At 36.6% G+C, this 22,154-nt stretch overlaps 1 protein-coding gene across 2 annotated transcripts in view; it reads right to left on the bottom strand.

The window, feature by feature from the left end:
- ARFGEF1 (ARF guanine nucleotide exchange factor 1) overlaps nucleotides 1-22,154 on the bottom strand; it is a 151,243-nt gene that overhangs the window by 116,652 nt on the left and 12,437 nt on the right. Inside the window, exon 2 of one of the 2 annotated variants that reach the window (XM_082719103.1) lies at nucleotides 14,426-14,463. The exons of the other annotated variant lie outside the window; for it this stretch is intronic. The gene's annotated coding sequence lies outside the window, so the exon portion shown is untranslated. The remainder of the gene's footprint in view (nucleotides 1-14,425; nucleotides 14,464-22,154) is intronic. 2 annotated transcript variants of the gene reach the window in all.

Raw genomic sequence — 22,154 nt, 5'->3', positions numbered from 1 at the left:
AAAAAATTAAAATATGATATGATCCAGTAATTCCACTTCTGAGTATACACCCCAAAAAATGAAAAGCAGGGTCATGAAGAGATAGCTGTACATCCATGTTCTTATAGTAGCATTATTCATAATAGCCCAAGATGGAAGCCACCCAAGTCTTCTCGACAGACAAATGAACAAACAATAAATGTCTATATAAATACAATGTATGTATACATTTGGCCTTATAAGGAAAGGAAATTCTGACATATGCTACAACATGAATGAACCTTGAAGACATTATGTTAAGTGAAGTAAACCAATAACAAAAAGACAAATACTGTATAATTCCACTGATATGAATTACTTGTAGTAAACAAATTCATAGAGACAGTAGTTGTCAGGGATTAGGGGGACGAGGGAGAAGAGATAATTATTTAGTGGGTAATGAGTTTTAGTTCTACAAGACGAAAAGAACTCCAGAGATTAGTTTCACAACAATGTGAATGTACTTAACACTACTGAACCGTACACTTAAAAATGGTTAAGACGATAAATTTTATGGTATGTGTATTTCACCACAATTTCAAAAAAAAAAGACATAATTTGTTTTGGCCAAGATGTAGTTAAGCCCTATCCTCACAAGCCCAACCTCTTAGAACTAGGAAATCCTGGAGCATGTAATATAACAAAGGAAGACTGAATGGTAGAGAAGACAAAGGTAAAGAAGGACCTTGAGACTGGAGGAATAACAGAGTGATGAATTCCCTGGGTTTTCTTTCTGCCTCCTATATATCCTGATAGCATGCTGAAGAAGCCTGTAACTACCTGTAACTACTATAGTTGCCATAACAACCTGTAACTACCAACAGGCACAGACTCCCCCACCCCCCAAAAAAAAGCCTCAAGAAAATTCATCTTCCTCTAGCCAAAGGACAGGTATAAGAACAGCCAATAGAACAGAAAACTCTTTAAATATTATCTGCCCAACTGTTACCAAAGACTAAAGGAAAAACTGCATCTACAGTGTTAATGGGGCTGGACTCATACTCCCATCTGTGGCAATGGGGCAGAACAAGTGACCCTAAGCTTTCCCCACAACAGTAATGTCAGCAAGGCTGAATGGGCAGTTTAATTTCCAATCCTACAAGACCGCAAAGAGGAAGAATAGAGTGGTGCAAGGTGGCGCTAGTGGGCAATACTCTATATTAAAGAATAGTGTTGGCAGGGTCAACCCCAGCTCAGCAGCAACTAAATAGTTCAAGTAGGCCATTTGCTTTCACCCACCCTGGTATCATTAGTCCCAAGAAGGAGCTGAACATCCCAAACCCACCTGGACATGCATACTATATCTAAACAGGGTGACTATTTGCAAAATAAATATTAAATAGCATCCAGAATCTCTCAACGTAACTCAAAATATCCAAGACACAATGGAAAATCACCCATGATACCAAGTACCACAAAAATCTCAACTTCAATGAGCAAAGACAATCAAGAAATGCCAACTCCGGGCAGATAAAGACATTAGAATTATCTAACAAGGATTTTAAAACAGCCATCATAAAGATTCTTCACTAAGCAATTATAAACATATTTGAAACAAATAAAAAAAGTATAAAGTCAGCAAAGAAATGATATAAAAAAGAACAGATGGAAATTTAAAAACTGAAAAATACAATACATAAAAGTAAAAACTCACTGAATTGATTCGACAGCTAAATATAAATATGATGGAGGAAAAAAAATCAGTGAACTTGAAGATAGAACAACAGAAATTAACCAACCTGAATAACAGGCAAAAAATAAAGGGAAAAATAAACAAAGTCTCAGAGATCTAGTAAGAGTAACAAAAACTGTATTATTCATATAACCAAAGTCCCAAAAGGAGAGGAGAAAGTGAATGCAGGGCTAAAAGAGTATATGAAGGTAACAGCTGAAGACTACCCAAGTTTGGCAGAACACATGAGCCTACAGATTCAAGAAGCTGCGAAAACCCAAACAGAGTAGGATCCAAAGAAACATGAGCCAAGACCCTTAATCAAACTTCAGAAAATTAGGGACAAAGAAAAAAATTTTGAAAGCAAGTAGGAGGTAAAAAAAAGATGTATTACCTATGGAAAAACTAAAATTCAAAGACAGAAGATTTCTCATCAGAAAATATGGAGGCCAACATTTAGAGGCAATGGTACATTTCCAAGAGCTGAAAGAAAAGAACTGTCATCCAAAGCTCTATATCCAGTGAAAATACTTTGAATGTATGAAGGTAAAATCAAACCCTCTCAGAAAAAGGAAAAGAGGGGCGCCTGGGTGGCTCAGTGGATTAAGCCGCTGCCTTCAGCTCAGGTCATGATCTCAGGGTCCTGGGATCGGGTCCCGCATCGAGCTCTCTGCTCAGCAGGGAGCTTGCTTCCCTCTCTCTCTCTCTCTGGCTGCCTCTCTGTCTACTTGTGATTTCTCTCTGTCAAATAAATAAATCTTAAAAAAAAAAAAAAAGAAAGAAAAAGGAAAAGAAAAGGTTTGTTACCACCAGACCAACCCAAAAAGAAGTTCTTCAAACTGAAAGGAAATAGTAAAGAAGAAAATTCAAAACACCAAGAATATGAAGTACAAAAATATGGGAAAATGTAACACTATCATTTCTCCACTTGAATTTTCTAAATGATATTAGACATTTGAAATAAAAATAAAACACTTTCTTATGCGGTTCCTAACATACATAGAGGAACTATTTAAAACAATACTACACAAAGGTAAGAAAATGGGGCCTAAATGGAATAGCTAAGCTTTCTATACATTACTCAAACTGGTAAAATATTGACATCAGTATACTCTGACAAGTTATATATGGATAATGTAATATCTAACATAACCACAAAAGAACCAAATATTGAGATACACTCAAAACTCTATAGAAAAACCAAAATGGAGTTCTAAGAACTGTTAACTAACCCACAAAAAAGCAGAAAAAGTGACACACAAAAAAAGAAAAAGAAAACAAAAGGAAGACGGCAGTATTAATCTCTAACGTATCAGTACTACAATAAATGTAAAAGATCTAAACACAAAAATTAAGACCAGTTTTTAAAAATATGAACCAACTCTATGTTATCTACATGAAACTGACTTCAAATATAATGATATAGGCTCGAGGTAAATGAATGAAAAAAGATTGACCACATAAACATTAATCAAAAGAAAGAGGGGCCTGGATGGCTCAGGCGGTTGGACGTCCAACTTGATTTCAGCTCAGGTTATGATCTCAGAGTTATGAGACTGAGTCCCACACTGGGCTCTGAGCTGAGCCTGCAGCCTGCATGGGATTCTCTCTCTCCCTCTGCCCCCTTCCACCATGCATGCACTCTCTCTAAACTAAGTAAATAGGGTGCCTGGGTGGCTCAGTGGGTTGAGCCGCTGCCTTCGGCTCGGGTCGTGATCTCAGTGTCCTGAGATCAAGTCCCACGTCCGTCTCTCTGCTCAGCAGGGAGCCTGCTTCCTCCTCTCTCTGCCTGCCTCTCTGCCTACTTGTGATCTCTCTCTCTGTCAAATAAATAAATAAAATCTTAAAAAAAATAAAATAAAATAAGTAAATAAATAAAAAATCTTTAAGGAAAAAGAAAACAGGAATAGTTATATTAATGTCAGATGAAGTAGAAAACAAAACAAAAAAACAGAGACAAAGAACATTACAGAGTAATGATAAAAGGGTCAACACACCAAGAACAGCAATCCTTTATGTATGTGCAACAAATAAAAGAGCTTCAAAACACATGAAACAGAAACCTCCAATTTTAGTTGAAGACTTCAACACCCCTCTCACAATAATTAATAGAACAGCTAGATAAAAATTGAAGGACTGAATAACACCATCAATCAACAGGACCTAAATTTATAGAATACTCTACTCAACAAAAAATGCACATTCTTATCAAATGCCCATGAACATCAGCAACATGATCCATATCACAGACCACAAATTAAACTTCAACAAATTTAAAAGAACTAAAATCATACAGAGTATATTTTCTGGTGGAATAAAAACAAGAAATCATGGGGAAATAAACAGTATTTCTGAACAATTCCAGGATCAAAAGAAGTCCTGAGTAAAATTTAAAAATACTGGGTACTAAATAATAATAAACCTTCAACAAAAGTTTTATGGAACACAGCTAAACTGTACTAAAAGAGAACTCTATAGCAATAACTGCTTCTATTAGAAAAGATATCAGGTGGGATTTATCCTTGAAATGCAATTAATCAGTATGATACACCACATGAACAAAATAAAGGATAAAAAGCATACAATCAGCTCAACAAATGCAGAAAAAGCATCTGATAAAGGTCATCTTTTCATGATAAAAAAAAGAACTCTCAAAAAATTGGGTACAAAAGGAATGTACACATCAACATAATAAAGTCCATATATGACAAGCCCACAGCTAACATCACTCTCAACAGTGAAAAGCTGAACTTTTCCAATAGGATTGAGAGAAAGAGAAGGAAGCCCACCCTCACCACTTCCATTCAATAAACTACTGGAAACACTAGCCAGAGGTATTAAAAAAGAAATAAAAGAAATCCAAATTGGAAAGAAAGATCTAAAACGTCTATTTACAGATGACATGATTTTATATATAGAAAACCCTAAAGATGCCACCCAAGAACTGTTAAAATGAATAAAGGAGGGCTGGATGGCTCAGTTATTAAGCATCTGCCTTTGGCTGTGGTCATGATCCCAGTGTCTTGGGATAGAGTCCTGCATCTGGCTCCTGCTCAGCGGGAAGCCTGCTTCTCCCTCTCCCACTTCCCCTGCTTGTGTTCTTCTCTTGCTGCATCTGTCAAATAAATAAATAAATTCTTTTAAAATAAAAACTAATAAAGGAATTCAGTAAAGTTGCAGGATACAAAATAAATAAGAATTAGTTTCTATATGCCAACAACAAACTATTAGAAATTTTCTATGTAAACAAAATATTCAGAAACAAATTTAAGCAAGGAGGTGAAAGATCTGTACACTGAAAACTCTAAGACATTAATGAAAGAAACTGAAAACAACACAAATCAAAAAAAAGATATTTCATGTTCATGGATTGGAAGAATTAATACTGTTAAAATGTCCATGCCATCTAAAGCAACCCACAGATACAAGGTGATTCAGGTCAAAATGCCAAAGGCATTTTTTTCACAGAAATAGAAAAAACTAAGCAATCCTGATAGTTGTACTGAACTACAAAAGATCCCAAAGACCCAGAGCAACCTTGAAGAAAGAATGAAGCTAAAATCATCATACTTCCTGATTTCAAACTATAAAGCAAAAGAAGTAAAAACCAGTGTGGTACAGACATAAAAACAGACACACAGGTCAATGAAACAGAAATGAGGCCAGAAATAAACCCATGCATATACGGTCAACTAATCATCCATGAAGGATCCTAGAATATACAATGGGGAAAGGATGGTCTCTTCAATAAATAATGCAGGAAAACTGGATATTCACATGCAAAAGAATGAAACTGGACCCCTACCTTATACATGCACACATAAAAAATCATTTCAAAATGAATTAAAGATGAACATAAGACCTGAAACTGAAAAACTCCTAGAAGAAAATATGGTGGGGTGGGCCGCCTGGGTGGTTCAGTGGGTTAAAGCCTTTGCCTTCAGCTCAGGTTATGATCCCAGGGTCCTAGGATCGAGTTCCGCATTGGGCTCTCTGCTCAGCGGGGAATCTGCTTCCCCCCCTCTGCCTACTTGTGATCTGTCAAATGAATAAATAAAATCTTAAAAAAAAAAAAAAAAGGAAAATACAGGGGGTCAGCCTCTTAGTGTTGGTTTTGTCAATTATTTTTCGGATTTGACACCAAAAGCAAAGGCAACAAAAGCAATAATAAACAAGTAGAACTATGTCAAACTAAAAAGCTTCTCTACAGCAAAGGAAACCATCAACAAAATGAAAAGGCAATGTACAGAATGGGAGAAATTATTTGCAAACCATGTTTCAAATATAGGATTAACATCCAAAATATATAAGGAACTCAAACAACTCAATAGCAAAAAGACAGTTTAACTAATAAATGGGCAAAAGGCTTCAACAGTCATTTTTCCAAAGGCACACAGATGGCCTACAGGTACTTACTTGAAAAGGGAAATGCAAAAAAAACCCACAATATATCAGGTCATACCTATTAGGATGTCTATTATTAAAAGAGAAAAAAAAAGCTGATGATACATACTGATGTGGCAGTAAGGGGATATAAGGACATGAAAGCTTTGCATTAGAGCTCTCCCAAACTTTATGGTTTCTTTGATGGTCCTGATTTGTATTCCTAACAGTACTACTATAATCCCAAGTAGAGCACTTTCCTGAGTTCTGAGAATTGTTCTGGCAATCTGAGGAGGAAGTGGGAACCTCAAATGTGTAGCCAGTTGGTTAAAAGTACAGATGTCCTAGAAACTCTAGAGCTTAGGGCTAGTGTCTTGAGGGAGGATAGTTTTGTGCAGGACTGAGAACTTCACCTGTCAAATATGACCTCACCTTGGGTAGTCAGTATCAGAACTTGCACTGCACAGACATAGACAGCAGCCCAGGAAAAGAAAATACAGAGCCCTACCACTTCTGAATATACAAGTAAATATCCTCAACAAAAATATTGGAAAATAGAATCCAGTAACCTAGGGAAAAAAATTACATACCATGACCAGCTGGGATTTATTCCAAAGAGCTAAAGTTAATTTGATATTCAAAAAAATCAACAAATGTAAAGCATCATGTGAAGAAGCTAAAGAAGAAAAATCATATGGTCATATCAACTGATGCAGAAAAACCATCTGACAAAACTCAACATGATAAAAACTCTCAGCAATCTAGCAACAAAAGAGAGTTTCCTCAACTTTTAAGAATAGCTACAAAAAGAAAAACATAGTGTGTGTGCAGAGAAACTGGATCCCATTTGCATTGCTAGTGGGAATGTAAAATGATACCACCACTCTGGGAAACAAGTTTACAGTTCCTTATAAGCTAGCCATGCAATAACCATATGATCCGGCAAAAAATCTGTACAAGAATGTTCATTCATTCAGCTTTGTTCATAATAACGAAAAACTGTAAACAACCCAAATGTCTTTCAGTGGGTAAATGATTAAACAAACTCTGGTACATCCACTTCATGGAATGCCACTTACCAAAAAAAAAAGGAACAAACTACAGATACAAGCAACAACTTGGATGAATCTCCAGGGAATTACGCTGACTGGGGAAAAAAAAAATCCCCAAAGGTTATATACCATGTGATTCCATTTCTATAACATTTTTTAATGACAAATTTTATAAATGGAGAGAGATTAATGGTTGCAGAGTTTAGGAATGAGTGGATATGGTTATAAGGGATCCTTGTGATGATGGAACTGTTCTGGGTCTTGACTATGACAGTGGATACAGGAACCCATGTGTGTTAGAAAATCATGTATAGCTAGTCCACACACACAAATGAATGTACGGACAAGGGGTTAAATCTGAATGTGATGGGAGGACTATTGCAATGTTGGTAGCAGGCTGTGACACTGTCTGTATTTTTACAAGGTGTTACCATGGGGTACACTAGATAATAGATACAGACATGATGTCTGTATTCCTTCTTACAACTGCATGTGAATCCATTATTATTTCAAAGTAAAAAGTTTACCTTAAAAAAATGGAAATAAAAAAAAAGAGTAGCTACAACAGACTTGTGGGGAAGGTGGAGGAGTGGGAAGACCCTAAGTTCACCTCATCCCACAGATAACTAGATAATACCCACACCGGTATTTAAAGCAAAAACAAAACAAAACAAAAAATGACCTGAAGACTAGCAAGCCAGCTAAATGTAAAGAGGAGGTAACATCAAAAAGTATATAGGATGGGCAGAGATATGAACTAAAAAGACCACAGGACTGTCTTGAAAGGGAAGGAGACTGTGGGTGTGGAAAGGGGAGAGGCAGACTGACATGAGAGCGACTACATAAAGAAGAAACCAGAGGGGCTGAATTTCCCCAATTCTTACAATCAGTGACTCTTAACACATGGAACTTTAAAAATCAGAAGGCCCCTGGGAGAGCAGGGAGGGCAGAGTTCCCTCCCTCCAAAAGACAACACAACACAGAGTCCCCCCAAGACACTACATAGAAGCAGCAGTGTGAAAAACTGCCTGCGGTACACAGAAGGGAAATTTGTTTACAAATCTCAGAGCAAGTGATAGAAGGGGGCAAGGATCTTTGGAGACTTCTCTAGGAATAATGGAACTGGCAGGCACCATTCTCTACCCTGCCGTCCCCCAGCATACATACATGGAGCACAGACACCTGAAGGAACTAGCGTGGGGCCATCATTCACTATTTAACTTGCTAACAGTGCACTGGGCCCCAGAGTTATCCTGCAAACACAAGAGGACTGAGGTCCAGATCCCCTCCTATAGCAAACTCACCCTTACCCTGCTGGCAAGGAGTGCCTCACCTCCACACCTTTCCTGCAGTTTGGTGATACTCCATCTTTGGCAAATGCATGGTTTGATGTAATTTATACCCAAGGTAGCCACAGACTGGCCCACTAACAACACAGGGAACAAATTCTGCCCACAACAGGCAAAGACAGCCTATTACAGATAAATGGACTAAAGAGAAAAAGGGCTCAGCCACAACAGCATGGCCCATGCAGCAACACATACATGAGATACCCAGAAGTGCCAGGTTCTGGTAAGCAGGAACACTGCACTTACAAGGGACACTACAGGACCTCTTCTTCACAAGACCACTACTTCAAAGAGCAGGAGACATAGCTGACTTGCCTAACACACTGAAACAGAGTTGGACAAAACAAAGAGACAGAGGAATATGTCCCAAATGAAAGAGGACCAAATCATAGCAAGAGAGCTAAATGAAATGGAGGTAAGTAATATGCCTGACAGAGAATTTAAAGTAACGGTCATAAATATAATCACTGGACATGAGAAAAGAGTGGAGAATCTCAGTGAGACCATTAAAAAAGAGAAAACATCAAAAGGTACCAGTGAGAGATGAAGAACTCAGTAACTGAAATGAAAAAGACACTAGATGGAACAACAATAGATTAAAGGAAGTAGAAGAATGGACTGGTGACCTGGAGTACAAAATAATGGAAAGCAGTCAAGCTGAACAGGAAAGGGAGAAATAATAATAAAAAATGAAAACAAACTTAGGGAACTCTGACACTATCAAACAATGACATTCACATTATAGGAATCTCAGAAGGAAAAGAGAGAGAAAGGGGGCAGAAAATTTATTTGAAGAAACAACAGCTGAAAAACTGGGTAAGGAAACAGAACCCTGAACAATCCAAGGACGTCCTTATGAAGAAACACAGTAACTAAGATGGTAAAAAATAGTGATAAAGAGGAAATTTTAAAGCAGCATAAGAAAAGAAGACAGTTATATACAAAGAGAAGCCCAAAAGGCTCTTAGCTGATTCTTCAGCAGAAACTTGGGAGGCCAGAAGAGAAAGTCATGATATATTCCAAGTGCTGAAAGGGGAGGAAAACAAACAAACAAACAAACAAACAAAAAACCTGCAGCCAAAAATACTCTATCCAGCAAGGCTATTATTCAGAATAGAAAATACAGTGTCCCAGAAAAACAAAAGCTCAAGGAATTCATAACCACTAAACCAGCCCTCCAAAAAAACTTAAAAGGGGACTCCAAGTGGAAAGGATAGACCATTAGTAGGAGTTAAAAAAAAAAAAAAAGTAGAAAACACAAAAGCAGCAAAATTAAGTTTATCTACAAAATCCTGTCAAGGGCTTCACAAAAGAAAAGGATATAAAGTAGCCTGGGTGGCTCAGTGGGTTAAGAAAAGGATATAAAGTATAACACCATATACCTAAAATGTGAGGGAAGGATAAAAGTAAAAATTTAGTGCTTTTAAAATGGGTTCAAACTTAAGCAACCATAAAGTTAAAGTAGACTGCTATATGCATAAGATATTATATACAAAACAATGCAACCACAAATCAAAAACCGGTAACAGATAGTATGCAAAAACAAAACCAAAAACAAAACAAAAAAAAGAATAATCCAAGCATATCACTAAAGAAAGCCCACAAACTGAGAGAGCAAGAGAAGGAACAAAGAACTACAAAAACAAACATAAAGCAAGTAACAAAATAGCAACGAGTACATACCCATTAATAATTACTTTGAATGCAAATGGATTAAATGCTCCAATCAAAAGATAACGGGTGCCACACTGGACAAAAAGGCAGGACTTATGTATATGTTACCTACAAAAGACTCAATTCAGACCTAAAGACACATGCAGATTGGAAGTGAAGGGACGGAAAAGTATTTATTTGCAAATGGGAGTGAAAAAAAGTCAGGGTAGCAATATTTATATCAGACAAAACAGACTTTAAAACAAAAACTGTTAACAAGAAACAAAATAGGACACTATATAATCATAAAGGGAACAATCCAATAAGAAGACATAACAACTTTATTTACATACCCAATAAGGGAGCACCCAAATACATATAAAGAGACTAATAAACATAAAGGAAGTAATCAATAGCATATGGTAATGGGGGGGGGGCCTTAATACCTCACTTATATCAACAGCCAGATCATCCAAAAAGAAATTCAACAAGGGAACAGTGGCTTTGAACAACAGGTTGACCAGCTATGTCTAACAGATATACTCAGAACGTTCTATCCAAAAACAACAGAATACACATTCTTTTCAAGTGCACATGGAACATTCTCGAACAGATCACAAGTTAGGACACAAAACAAGTCCCAAAAAATGCCAAATGATTGGAGTCATACCATGCATCTTTCTGGACCACAATACTATGAAACTAGAAATCAACCACAAAAATCTGGAAAAAACACAAATAAATGGAGGTTAAATAACATACTACTAAACAATGAATGGGTCAATCAAGAAACAAGAAGAGAAAATAAAAAAATACATGGGGAGAGATTAAAGTGAAAACACAATGGTCCAAAATCTTTGGAATGCAGCAAAACTGTTCTAAGAGAGAAGATAAGCAACAGAGACTTAACACAAACAGGAAGAAAAACCTCAAATAAACAACCTAACTTTACCTAAGGAATCTACCAAAAGAACAGGCAAAACCTAAAACCAGTAAAAGTAATAATAAAGATAAGAGTAGAAATAACTGACACTGAAACTAAAACACAGATCAGTGAAACAGGAGGCTGGTTCTTTGAAAATTTTAAAAAACTGATAAACCTTTATCCAGACTCATAAATAAACAAAGGACTCAAATTAACAAAATCAGAAATGAAGAAGAAATAACAGCTGACATCACAGAAATATAAAGGATTATGAGAGTATTATGAAAAATTACATGCCAACAAATTGGACAACCTGAAAGAAAAGGATAAATTCCTAGAAACATATAGCCCTCCAAACCTGAATCAGGAATAAATGCAAAATTTGGACAGACGGATTACCAGTCACAAAATTTTATCAGTAATCAAAGAACTCCCAACAAATAAAAGTCCAGGACCAGGCTGTTTCACAGGTAAATTCTAACAAACATTTAAAGAATATATGAGTTAGTATCTATTCTTTTCAAACTATTCCAAAAACTGAAGAGGAAGGAAAGCATCCAAATTCATTCTATGAAGCCAATTATTACCCCTGATATCCAAACCAGATAAAGACACTACCAAAAAATAAATAAAAACTATAGACCATCATTGCTGATGAAGACAGATACAAAAATCGTCAACAAAATATTAGCAAACCAGCATCCAACAACAGTACTTTTAAAAAATCATTCACCATGGATTTATTCCTGGGATGCAAGGATGGTTCAATATTTGCAAATCTATCAATGTAATATATCACATCAACAAGAGAAAGGATAAAAACCGTATGATCCTTTCAATGGATGCAGAGAAAAGATCTGACAAAGTACAACATCCATTCATGATTAAAAGGTTTCTTGAGGGAACAAATCTCAACATAATTAAGACTATATATGAAAAACCCACAGCTAAAATCACACTCACTGGTGAAAATTGCTTTTCCCCTAAGGTCAAGAACAAGACAAACTTTTATTCAATATTGTACTGACAGTCCCAGCCATAGGAATCAGACAAGAGAAAGAAATAAAAGGCATCCAAATTGGTAAGGAAGAAGTATAACTTTCATTATTTGCAGATGACATGGTACTATACATAGAAAACCCAAAAGACACCATCAAAAAACTACTACAACTGCTAAATGAATTCAGTAAGTTTGCAGGGTACAAAAATTAACATACAGAAATACATTACATTTCTGTAGACTAATAATGAAATAGCAGAAAGTAAAATTAAAACAATCCCATTTACAATTGCACCAAAAATAATAAATCCAGGAATAAGCTTAACTGAAGAAGGAAAGACCTGTATTCTGAAAGCTATAAAACACTGAAAAAAGAAACTGAAGAGGACACAAATGGAAAGATATTCCATGCTCATGGATTTGAAGAACACTCACTGTTAAAATGTCCATACTATGCAAAGCTATCTATAGATTAAATGCCATCCCCATCAAAATACCAACAGCATTTTTCATACAACTAGAACAAATAATCTTAAAATATTTATGGAACCTTGAAAGACTTCAAGTAGCCAAAGCAATCTTGAAAAAGAATACAACTGGAAGTATCACAATCCCAGATTTTAAGATATAAAGCTGTAGTCATCAAAACAGTATTGTACTGCCACACAGACACATAGATCAAGGAACAGACCAGAACTCAAATAAACCCATGATTATATGGCCAATTAATGTTCGACAAAAGAAGCAAGAATAGCCAATGGCAAAAAGTCTCTTCAAAAACAGAGTTAGGAAAACTGGATAGCTACATGCAAAAGAATGAAACTAGACCACCTTCCTTCCCCATACACAAAAACAAACCCAAAATGGAGTAAAGACCTGTGAGACCTGAAACCATAAAAATCCTTGAAAAAAACACAGGCAGTAATTTTGCTGATGATGGTTATAGCAATATTTTTCTAGATGCCTCCTAAAGCAAGAAAAACAAAAGTAAAAATAAACTATTGGGATACATCAAAGTAAGAATTTTCTCCACAGCAGAGGAAACAATAAAACAAAGACAACCTATGGAATGGGAGAAGATATTTGCAAATGACATATCCAATAAAGGCTTAGAATCCAAAAAATATAAGGAAATTATACAGCTCAACACACCAAAAAACCAAATGATCCATTTAAATGGGCAGAAGTCATGAACGGACATTTTACCAAAGAAAACAGATGGTCAACAGATACACAGAAACATGCTCAACATCACAGACCATTAGGGAAATGCACATCAAAACCACAATGAGATATCCCCTTATACCTATCAAAATGGCTACAATCAAAAACAAAAGAAACAACAAGTGTTGATAAGAATGTGGAGAAAAAGGAACCCTTGTGCACTGCTGGTAGGAATGCAAACTGGTGCAGCCCCTGCAGAATATAATACGGAAGTCTCTCAAAAATTAAAAATAGAATTATATGATCCATTACTCAGTAACTCCACTAATTGGTATTTACCCAAAGAATACAAAAACACTAACTGGAAAAGACATATGCACCCCTATGATTATTGCAACATCATTTACAAGAGCCAAATTATGGAAGCAACCCAAATGTCCACAGACAGATGAATGCATAAGATGATGCACATCAATACAACGGAATATTACTGATCCATAAAAAAGAATGAAATTTTGTCATTTAGAAAACGAAAAGGTAGGCTAGAGAAGTTATTTGCGGGGCGCCTGGGTGGCTCAGTGGGTTAAAGCCTCTGCCTTCGGCTCAGGTCATGATCCCAGGGTCCTGGGATCGAGCCCCGCATCGGGCTGTCCGCTCCGCGGAGAGCCTGCTTCCTCCTCTCTCTCTTTCTACCGACCTCTCTGCCTACCTGTGATCTCTGTCTGTCAAATAGATAAATAAAATCTTAAAAAAAAAAGAAGAGAAGTTATTTGCAAGTAACATATCTGACAATGGACTTGTATATGTGCACAAATATGTATTTTTAAATAAATGAAATATATATGTGTGTGTATATATATATATACACACACACATATATTTTAAACTCAAAAGTAAGAAAAAAAATAACCAAATTAAAATATGAGCAAGAGTTAAGACACTTCACCAAAAGGATGTAACATGGCCAATACATGAAAAGATGTTCAGTATCAGGAACCATTAAGAAAATGAAATGAGAACCATAACGATATACTATGACACGCCTATTAAAATAGTTTAAAAATAGTTAAAGTATAGATACCAACAAGAGCTAGTGAAGATATGGAGCAACTGGAGCTCTCTCCAACAGTGATGATGAAAATGTGGAATGGTATAGCCACTCTGGAAAACACTTCGGAAGCTTCTTTATAAAGTTAAACATATACTTACCACATGACCCAGCAGCCCCACTCCTGGGTACCTATACCCTAGAGAAATGAAAACTTATGTTCAAATAAAAATCTATACATGAATGTTTTATAGCAGCTCTAGACATACTAACAAAAACTGGAAACAACTCAAATACCCTTTATCGATGGGTGAAAGATAACCTGGAGTATATGCATACAATGTACTATCACTCAGCAATAAAAAGGAACAGACTATTAATACATGCAGCAACTTGCTGAATGAAAAAAGCCAAACTAAAAGCTTATGTACTATATGATTCGATACATGTGACTTTCTCAAAAAGACAAAATTGTAGTGACACAGAACAGAGCAGTGATTGTCAGGGATTAGAAATGGGTAGAAGTTTTTGACTGCAAGGAAGTAGCAAGAGAATTTTGGGAGGGTGCTAGAACTATTTGGTATCTAAATTATGGTAGAGCTTACATAAATCTTCACGTGTTAAAATTCATGCAACTGTACACAAACACACGAAAGAAACCCAGTTTTACTTATACTAATGTAAAACACAAAATTAAAAAGCAAAATAAGATGCTCAAGCCCATGCCCAGACTTAGTGAAACAGGATCTCCAGTATTGTGATGTAGCTGATTGCATTTTTAAGACACTTCACAGGTGCTCCTGGTGTACAGCCAAGAATGAGAACAGCTGTAATTCCTTGAATCTGATTTCTCCATTCCTCTGTTACATCTTCATGTCAGGCTCTTATCTCTCACAAGACCTACTGATTCCTCATCTCTCTTTTGAGTCTTACTACATTAGTGCCAGAGTGACCTTTGGCATGATAAATTTCAAGCTCTTCAGCACAGGACCCTCCAAGATCTGACCCCATCAACAACTTCCATCTCTCTGCATGCCCTTGTATTCCACACTGCAATATTGAAAGAACACTCTAAATCCCTGGAAGTGACCTGCTATTTCACGCCTCCAGGCTTTCTGCTCAAAATACACTCTTTGCCTGGAATTCTACCCCCACCACGAATCTGCCTGGCAGGTACCTTTTAAGACTGGTTCAGCTACATGTTTTATGGCACTCCCAACTAAAAATCTTCAGTTTTCTGTCAATGCTCACCATCACCTATAATACTGCTCACAAACCTCATCTCCTACAGTTCCTGCCTCACATTTAAGACTCTTAAAATGCCAATTTTCTGGGTAACTCTCTCCCAAACTTTGTGTTTTCTCAGCTACTCATGCCTTAACTAATGATACTCCTCTTTCCCAAGAACAGTTTTTACCCACCCATTTTTTCCTAACACATATTCATCCTTCTAGAATAAACAGCTGTCATCTCTAAGAAGTCTTCCTCTGAACTTCCAGGCTAACAGAATTACACTTCTTCTCTATCTCCAAAGCATTTCTGGTTTTCATTATCAATATCTACCTTATTATGCTGAAATTATTTCATGTGTTCATCTCCCTCAATTTGCTCCTTAAACAGAAAGGGTCATACTTTAGATCTTTATATTACTCAGGCTTAGCATAAAATCTGGAGCAAACAGGTCTTTAACAAATGCTTCTTGAAGAAAGAAATTAATGAGAACAAATTTACTGGGTATTTTAATATACATCTCCTTTTCTCCAAAGGACATCAATGGCTAACTATATGCTGATAATACCTAAACTTCTATCTAGAGCTAGCTTGCTAGCTTTTTGTGCCCAAAATCACATTAGAAACCTCAATCATCCTAAATGCCTTCCTTTTCCTCATTTCTCACACTCAGTTATGAAGTCCTACTGATTTACTGAGATCTAAGCTCTCCATATATGCCACAAGTTCATGTCCCTGCTTCTTCAAATCCGGGTTATACCAACAGTTATTAGTATAATGGTCTTCTAAATGGGCAGAAGACATGAACAGACATTTCTCAAAAGACAACATACAAACGGCAAGTAACACATGAAAAAATGCTCAACATCACTCAGCATCAGGAAAACACAAATCAAAACCACAATGAGGTAACACCTTACACTGGTCAGAATGCCTAAAATTAACAAGTTAGAAAAAAAAATTTCGGGAGGATGTAGAGAAAGGGGAACCCTCTCATGCTGCTGGCACACAGCTTGTGCAGCCACTCCAGAAAACGGTATCAAGGTTCCTCAAAAAGGTTAAAATAGAACTACCCTATGAGCCAGCAACTGCACTACTATTTACCCAAAGGATACAAACACAGTGATCCAAAGGGGCACCTTCACCCCAATGTTTATAGTAGCAATGTCCACAACAGCCAAACTATGGAAAAAGCCTAGATGTCCCTCAACAGATGAATGGATACAATGGAATATTGCTCAGCCATCAAAAAATGAAATCCTTACTATTTGCAAAGACATGAATGGAATGAGAGGATATTATGCTAAGCGAAATAGGTCAATCAGAAAAAGACAAATACCATATGATTTCATTCATATGTGGAATTTAAGGAAAAAAAACATGATCATAGGGGAAGTGAGAGAAAAATAAAGTAAGATGAAAACAGAGAGGAAAACAAACTATAAGAAACTCTTAAATATATGGAAACAAACAGGGTTGCTAGAGGGAACATAGGTGGGGGATGGGGTAACTGGGTGATTAAGGAGGTAACTGGCATTAAGGAGGGAGCACGATGTAATGAGCACTGGGTGTTATATGCAACCAATGAATCACAAACCCCAGCTCTGAAACTAATAATGCACTATATGTTAATTGAATTTAAATAAAATTAAATATATATATACATATATATACATTTTATATATATATAATGGTCTTATTGCCTCCAGTTCCAAACCCTAACAATTTATTTTTCATAATGCCAATAATCTTTCTGAACTGCAACACCCACACTTCACTCCTTTGCTTGGCACTCTACCGTCTATATAAGAAACAGTCTAAGATCTGTAAGATCTTCTTCTGTCCCCTGCTGTCTTCCCCAAACTCCTCTCTCCTTATTCACTCTATCAAACTACACCCTATAGCCACATTGAACTTCCTGCACTTCCCAAAAGGGAGAGCCGTACTAACTCATACATCTATGCTCAAGCAACTCATTCTATCTGTAATGTTCTTCCATATTACAGTCATCTAGTGATTGCAAGCCTGAGGTCTAAGGTAGATTCCACAATAAAGCTATACCTGATTCATGCTCTCACACAACCACTACTCTTGGAAAGAACTGGTCAGTCCTTCCTTTGGGTTTCCATCAATTTTATGTATGTCTACATTAGCATTAAGCATTAATGGGTTTCCATCAATTTATGTGTAATTCTATGATAGCACATTTTACAATCTATTTCCCCCAAGAACACTAAAAACTGCTTGAAGGCAAGGGTCATACATGATCTCTAGCAATCACAGAATCTAATAAAATTATAAGACACATAGAAGGCATTCAATAAATGTTTATTAATGCAGACTAATAACCCTGGCTTTTAACCATGTGGTAAAATCAACAGTTCACAAATGACAAAATTTAACACATAAAACATTTGATAGTCCCAAACAGCCACATGGAGGCAAAATCCACTAATTTATCTTTTTAACAGAAAATAGCTAATAATTAGCATTATCCCCCAAACACATAAAATGAGCTCTCACCAACAAATTTTAAAAAGTGCTGACATGGGGCACCTGGGTGGCTCAGTGGGTTAAGCCTCTGCCTTCAGCTCAGGTCATGATCTCAGGGTCCTGGGATTGAGCCCCGTATCGGGCTCTCTGCTCAACAGGGAGCCTGCTTCCTCTTCTCTCTCTCTCTCTGCCTGCCTCTCTGCCTACTTGTAATTTCTGTCAAATAAATAAATCAAAATCTTCAAAAAAAAAATAGTGCTGACATATTTTAAATAGTATACAATGCTCTTATGTGTAGCAAAGTAAAGTGTGTTTTTAACACTTTCTCAATTCACCATTCAGCACCTTTCTATCTATTCTGTTACCCACAACCTCATGCTAGCCTTAGGTTATGTAAAGGAGCTTGTTTCAGGGCTGTCCCAGTTCTGTAATGTCCCATGTTCTAAAATTAATCCATTTTCTCTTCCTTTGCAGTCCAATATCTCATTCTCTCAATAGGCAAAACTCAGGTTGATGATGAAGCCAAGAAAGCATTCTCCAGAAATCCAAGGATACCACCAACAAATGAATAACTTGTATGTTTAATATTTCTAAACACTATCTGCACTTTTAAAAAGTTAATTGTAAATGCAAATAAATATTGAATTGGTATAATATGAGAGATTTTTGAGTGGGTTAAAAACGGAAAGAATACAGACATTATCAACTCAAGACCAACCAAGTTGTAACTGCATTACAATAGAATGAAAACAAATTTTTGGCCCACTGATTTCAGGCTAGTATTTATCAATATAAGAGAATAACAACATCTACAACTCACAGTATTATTTTGTGACTCAACGGGAATATATAGGAAAATACTTAATAAATGAGAGAGTTTATGTATAGTTGATTCTTGAACAATGGGGGTTTAAATTGTCTAGGCCCACTTCTACTGGTTTTATTCTGCTTTGTTGAGAACTGACAGCAAAAGCCACAGGGCATTTATTTACAACTGCCCACCCCAGTCTCTACAGGACTGAATGGAAGACAGCTGGCACACGAGCCATGCCTTCTCTCCTCTAAGTACTTAAGGGAGGCCTGCTCAGACCATGAGCAACGCCCTCTTCCCCCATGGCCCAGGACCAGGCAGAATTGTGAGCTGCCCTGAACGATGCGCTAGGTCAAGCACCCGCGGCTGGCAGGCAAAAGGCCATGCTGAAGCAGAAAAACACACCTAGAGGGCAGGGTGGGCGCTGCTCTGGGAGCCCTTCTCCTCCCAGTAGCCTAGCAGGACTGCAGGACAGAATAGGTGAAGCCTTTGGGGCCCCTCCCACACAGGCCAATCCCACCCCATCCCCCAAGCTCTCTGTGGGCACACTCCCACATGGCTGGCAGCCACCAATGGCCACAGACCAGTGATGGACCTCCCGACAGACTGGACTGTGCTGTGCCTTCAGGTGAGTGTTGCTGCCTAAAGCTAGCCCATCATCTGCCTGTTCTGAGCCAAGTCTACCCAGCCTCTGGTACATTGCCAACTCTGGGCCAGACCCACCTCCATGGCACTGGACCTCTTACAGGCAGAATTTTTTTTTTCTAGAAAACGTTAAGTATGGTAATTCAATGTATTTTATCTTTTGAATTTCTCGACTTTTTTTTCCCTAGCTTACTTTATTATTAAAAAACGGTATGATACTTTTAACACACAAAATACATGTTAGTCAACTGTTCATGTTACCGGTAAGGCTTCCAGCATACAGTAAGCTGTTAGTAAAGTTTTGGGGAGCTGACTGTGCAGGGTTATCAGTGTTCCCAATTCCCACCTTGTTCAAAGGTCAGCTGTAATTGAAAAGAACTTGGTATCCAACTCCAGAAAAGATGCAGACCCAAGAATTTGCAATACTAAGTAGAAACCAGTTAACACTAATGGGCTTTTTAATAAACATCAAGAAAACTCTATTCTTCAATCAATTTTCATACCTTTACTAAATGGGTTGAAAAAGTACAATGGATACATACATGGAGAGATCTTCTAAAACCTGCAAACTTTTCTTCTTATAAATAGTAATTAATAAATCTTAAGATTTATCTGAGATGAAAACTAAGGATTCCTCCTTTGTGTTTTCAAAGATACAGCAACCAATGAAGTTTTCTAAGACTTTTTAATTCTCAGATGATACTTAGGTAGATAACCAGAGACAGAAATTTTAAGTAGCTCCTAGTGAAAAGTCTGTTTCAGACCAGTTATTCTCTAACCATTTTGAATAATCAAAATGAGAAAGAGCAAAATGGTATTACCTGAAAAAATTTCTTTCTTAGTGTCATAAGCTAATAACTGATAAAGCCTAGAATACGATCAATTTTTATTTGATAATTAGGTGTGTCTAAGCAAGACCAAAGACACATTTGAACTGTCCCTGTGTTTAGTACCAGGCTGACATGATGGTTAAATAAATGTGACTACCATTCAATCAGCTAGCTTTGATATCCTCCATCTCCTTTTTCAGTTTTATTTTTTACATCAATATGAAGACGACTACTTATTTTTGTTTTTGTTTTTTTCCCTCCTTTCTCTACATTTAAATACCACAAGCCTGGACAGGAAAACAAATAATATATAAAATTAATATATAGAAGTTCTGGGGCACCTGGGTGGCTCAGTGGTTTAAGCCTCTGCCTTCTCCTCAGGTCATGATCTTGGGGTCCTGGGATCGAGCCCCACATCAGGCTCTCTGCTCAGCAGGGAGCCTGCTTCCACCTCTCTCTCTGCCTGCCACACTGCCTACTTGTGATCTCGCTCCGTCAAATAAATAAACAAAATCTTTAATAAATAAATAAATAAAAAGAAGTTCTTCAGAGCTATAGATTCTTTAATAACATATACTTCTCTAACAACGTTATAGATATATTGTAGTTCTACTGAAAAACAAGACAATGGAACAGGCCTCTCAATATATGTGTCAAAATTTCCTTATACTTGGAACACCTCTATGTATACCTATATACACTTGTTCAAAGATAAACACTAATACATAATTACATAACAGATTATGTAACTTTCCTATATTTCCACTCATTTATCTTCCTATATCAATGAATATATTTCCAACATGTCACTCACTATTCAGTGCTTTGTAGTATTCCAAACACCATTATTTATTTAACCCACTCCATACTGTTGACAACCTTACTTTCAACTTTTAGTTGTCATAAAGAGCACAAGCATAGATGAATTTGTACAGACATCTTCACAACATGTCTGATTATTTTCTAACAATTTTTAGATGTTATTTGAGGGGAAGAAAAATATTATTTGAAATAAAAGGGATGAGAGAAAGGAGTGGATAAATGAAGGAGACAGGGAAAGAGAAGAAAGAAAGGAACAATGAAAAACAAGACAGAGAAGCCGTATAAGGCACAGATTAAAAAAAAAAAAAAAAAAAAAGACGTGAAACAGTATATTTCACTTTATTACCAGAGTTGCTGTTGCTGTTCTATCATTTTCAGCAAATTTGTACTACTTAGGTTTAGCTAGGGTAAAACTCTTCTTTGCAATCTTTAACTAAAATTACAATTCCTTCTTTGAAAGCTTATTTTCTCTGCCTAGATATTTATGGGATATAGTTTTTATCCTTAATTTTAAAGAATATCCACAGATTGAAACTTGTAAGAATGTCTTTTGAGCGTTTTTTTCTTCCTAGAATATGGCCATTACGATGTAACGGGTTTTTTTTTTAGTGCAGCCATTTCAAAATGTCTCTGATTATTACTTTGTTGCAATTTCAAATTAATCTTCTTTCATTTAGGAAAAAAGAATTATCCCTACGTTAGACATCTTTGTTAGATACTTAGGTTATCACTCATCCTTTTAGCTTCTTTTCATTCCTTCCAGACCTAGAAACAGATTGCCATTAATCTGGTTTTCTACAATGGAGTGAATTTCCTTCCATTTCCACAATTTAGTGGTCATTTGGGAGGTCACATCAAGAGATATTAACCAGGTACACGGTTACTTTCTGATGATTTTTAAATTGCCTCAATTTCTCTAAAATATGCTTTTAGGAATCAAGAATGTATTAATGTATCAATGCTCACATGATTCTGAGGTTTGAAAAGGAAAAGGAAGAGATAAGGAGGATCAGGTAGGAGATGAACATAAAAGGAGTGGTTCCAAAAAAAGGAACTGAA

Source organism: Mustela nivalis (assembly GCF_964662115.1).
Source record: "Mustela nivalis genome assembly, chromosome: 2".
Taxonomy (NCBI): domain Eukaryota; kingdom Metazoa; phylum Chordata; class Mammalia; order Carnivora; family Mustelidae; genus Mustela; species Mustela nivalis.
This window is presented reverse-complemented; position numbering and strand designations above follow the sequence as displayed.